This window comes from Mesoplodon mirus, assembly GCF_964341445.2.
Source record: "Mesoplodon mirus genome assembly, contig: HAP1_SCAFFOLD_74, whole genome shotgun sequence".
NCBI lineage: Eukaryota > Metazoa > Chordata > Mammalia > Artiodactyla > Ziphiidae > Mesoplodon > Mesoplodon mirus.
Window position 1 is genome coordinate 1,841,096 of NW_028295786.1, and position 4,484 is coordinate 1,845,579.

The window sequence follows — 4,484 nt, forward strand, 5'->3', positions numbered from 1 at the left end:
AATGTACACTTGGCTACGAATGAACTGAATTACAAACACAACAGAGTCACACACTTAGAAAACAATATTCTGCCTTCTTAACGGGAAAGGCGAGGTGAGTTGATGCATAAAACCACAGTTTTAAATTAGCACAGATACCGTTACATAAACCAAGTATGTAATAGACATCACCTACTCCCCGCACCATGAACTCGACTCAACACCCCCTATTCATTGCAGAGGAATATATCTGACTCCAAGAATTTTAAAACATATGTATTATCATGTCTCCATAAAGGAATCATGTGTGTGTATAACGGCATGAACACAGCACTGAAATTCAGCTAAATACCCTTATAAAAATAAATTTCAAAAGCAAAATGCAAAAACAGCGAAACAGAGGGAAAGCCTTAAGAAATACGTTCAGGGCCTGTGATGCAACCTGGATTGTCCACCTTTACACCCACAGCTGGATGAGACATAAAACTGGACACTTGGGGCTGACAAGATTGTTGAGGTTGTGTGAGCAAAAGAACACCACTTAGAGCAATACTGTGTACTACCCATTCTAGTGGTCCCAACTCTCCAAGTTTAAGGGAATCTTCCTACAGTTAAAGCATTCATGGGAAACCCAGTGGATGGTACACTGTGTAATTGGGAAAGTTTTCTAAAAGGTACCTCATTTTTCCTTTTGTCATGCTCGGCTTCGCCATTCCATCTGCATTACTAAAAATCCCCCCACTTGGAGTGTCAGCGCCTTTACCCTCCTGTTATGCACAGTTTGCAAATTGTGCAGAGGATGAACAGGAAGAGGGGAAACAAATGAGAGATTAGCTGTAGGTGTTTGGATGGGCACATGTCACTCTAGGTTCCCATCAGCAAGAAGAATTAACCAAAGGCTCAGCCTGACACCCCAGAACCAGACTAGGGCCTACAGCCATCCTGCGGTATTGCAGCCAGCTCACAAAGAGGCCAGTTGAAAAATAAAAATCAGGGGCACAGCAATTCACAAACTTGCAGAGTTATAAAGGACAACTATCATCCAGAAATATATTGAGGTAAGGCAGTGAAGAGGATTTGAATGCAAGGCAGAATTGAAGGAAACAGATTTCAAGAGGTAGATTGGAGTTGTCTTTAAAGCACATGAAAAGTGACAGAACTTCGACAATTTTGCCCTTGGCCGAAAAGGGAGTATGTGTATTTTCTTGAATATATTCGGGAAAAAATTACATACGCACTTTTTGGGCAAGCAAGCCATCAGGCATTGCAAATCCACACTACATAGAAGTGTCCCTTACCTCCAGTCAAAAGGGCCATCCAAAATAGTGTAAAAACCACAAATGCAGGACAGGCCATGGAGAAAAGGGAGTCTGGTTATGCCGATGGACAGGATGTAAATTGCCAACAGCCTCTCTGGAGAACTGTATGTTGTTTTCTAAAACAGAGCTACAGAGCATAGCACACTTCCACTCATGGACGTGTATTTTGGGAAAACTAAAAATCCACAACACACAGCCAGCCCAAACTTTAGGGCTGCTCTGTTTACAAGAACCTCGACTTCGGTACACTTTAAATATCCCAGGAAAGGGAAAAAATGGATATAGATGTTGTGGTACTTATATACAATGGAATGTCACTCAGACATAAAATCAACGTCATAAGGCCAATAGCAGCATAAAGAGTGGCTTTAGGTATGATGATGCTAAGTGAAATGAGCCACAAAGAAAAAAAAATATTGTAATATATCACTTATAGAGGGAATGTAAACATGGCTACACATGAACTGAATTTCAAATGTGAACAGAGTTACACATTTAGAAAACACACTTATGCCTCCTTAAGGGGAAAGGTGACGTGGGGTGATGTGTAAAAGCAGAGTTTGAAATTAGCACAGATCCCATTCCATATACCAAATATGTAATAGACAAGACCTACTCCTTTCTCAATGAACTGGACACAAAACACCCTATTCACTGAAGAGGAATATATCTGACTGGTAATAAACTTGAAACCTATGTATTTATATGTCTCCATAATGGAATCAAGTGTATGTAGATTGGCATAAACACAGATCAATGGAACAGGACAGAAAGCCCAGAGATAAACCTACATACCTATGGCTATCTCATCTATGACAAAGGAGCTAAGGATATACAATGGAGAAAAGACAGTCTCTTCAGTAATTGGTGCTGGGAAAACTGGACCCCTACACATAAAAGAATGAAATTAGAACACTCCATAACACCATACACAAAAATAAACTCTAAATTGATTAGAGATCTAAATATAAGACCAGACACTATAAAACACTTAGAGGAAACCATAGGCAGAACACTCTATGACATAAATCACAGCAAGATCCTTTTGGACCCACCTCCTAGAGAAATGGAAATAAAAACAGAAATCAACAAATGGGACCTAATGAAACTTAAAAGCTTTTACACAGTACAGGAAAACAAACAAGATGCAAAAACAACCCTCAGAATGGGAGAAAATATTTTCAAATGAAGCAATTGACAAAGGATTAATCTCCTAACTTTACAAGCCCCTCATGTAGCTCAATATCACAAAAACAAACAACCCAATCCAAAAACGGGCAGAAGACCTAAATAGACATTTATCCAAAGAAGATATACAGATTACCACGAAACACATGAAAGGATGTTGAACATTACTAATCATTAGAGAAATCTAAATCAAAACTACCCTGAGGTGTCACCTCATAGCAGTCAGAGTGGCAATCATCAAAAAAATCTACAAAACAATAAATGCTGGAGAGGTCTTTATTGGAGAAAAGGGAACACACTTGCACTGTGGGTGGGAATGTAAATTGATATGGGCACTAGGGAGAACAGTACGGAGGTTCCTTTAAATAACTAACAATAGAAGTACCATATGACACAACAATCCAACTACTGGGCATTTGCCTTGTGAAAACCATAATTCAAAAAGAGTTATGTAGAAAAATGTTCATTGCAGCTCTATTTACAATAGTCAGGACATGGAAGCAACCTAAGTGTCCATCGACAGATGAATGTTTAAAGAAGATCTGGCACATATATACAATGGAATATTACTCAGCCATAAAAAGAAGCAAAACTGAGTTATTTGTTCTGAGGTGGATGGACTTAGAATCTGTCCTACACAGTGAAGTAAGTCAGAAAGGGAAAAACAAATACTGTATGTTAACAGAGATATACGGAATCTAATGAAGAAAAAAAAAAGATTTTGAAGAACCTAGTGGCAGGACAGGATTAAGGACACAGACATAGAGAAAGGACTTGAGGACACCGGAAGGGGGATGGGTAAGCTGGGACGAAGTGAGAGAGTGGCATGGACATAAATACATTACCAAATGTAACACCGATAGGTACTGGGAAGCAGCCACATAGAACAGGGAGATCAGCTTGGTGCTTTGTGACCACATAAAGGGGTGGGATATGGGGTGTGAGAGGGAGATGCAGGATGGAGGGTATCTGGTGATATTTGTATATGTATAGCTCGTTCATTTTTTTATACAGCAGAAACGAACACTGCATTGTAAATCAATTACACTCCAATAAACGTGTAAAAGGAAAAAAAAAAAGAAAGCACAGGGATAAACCTACACATCTATGGTCACCTAATCTATGACAAAGGAGGCAAGACTATACAATGGAGATAAGACAGTCTCTTCAATCATTGGTGCTGGGAAATATGGACAGCTACATGTAAAAGAATGAAATTAGAACACTCCCCAACACCATACATAAAAATATATTCAAAATGGATTAGAGACCTTAATGTAAGACCGGATAGTATAAAACTCTGAGAGGAAAACTTACGAAGGATACTCTGACGTAAATCACAGCAAGATCTTTTTTGATCCACCTCCTATAGTAATGAAATAAAAAAGAAAACTAAACAGATGGGACCTAATGGAACGTAAAAGCTTTTGCAAAGCAAAGGAAACTACAAACAAGAAGCAAAGACAACCCTCAGAATGGCAGAAAATATTTGCAGACGAATCAATGGACCAATGATTAATCTCCAATATATATAAAGAGCTCATGCAGCTCAATATTAATAAAACAAACAACCCAATACAAAAATGGAAGAAGATATAAATAGACATTTCTTCCAAGAAGACATAGAGGTGGCCAGTACGCACATGAAAATCTGCTCAATATCACTAATTATTAGAGAAATGGAAATGGAAACTACAATGAGGTGTCATGTCACACCTGTTAGAATGGGCATCAACAGAGAATCTACAAACAACAAATGCTGGAGAGGGTATGGAGGAAAGGAACCTTCTTCCACTATTTTTGGGAATGTAAATTGATACAGTCTCTATGGGGAACAGTATGGAGGTTCCTTAAAAAAGTAAAAATAGAATTACCATATAATCCAGCAATCCCACTACTGGGCATATACCCAGAGAAAACCATAAATCAAAAAGACACATTCACCACAATGTTCACTGCAGCACTATTTACAATAGACAGGTAATGAAAGCAACCTAA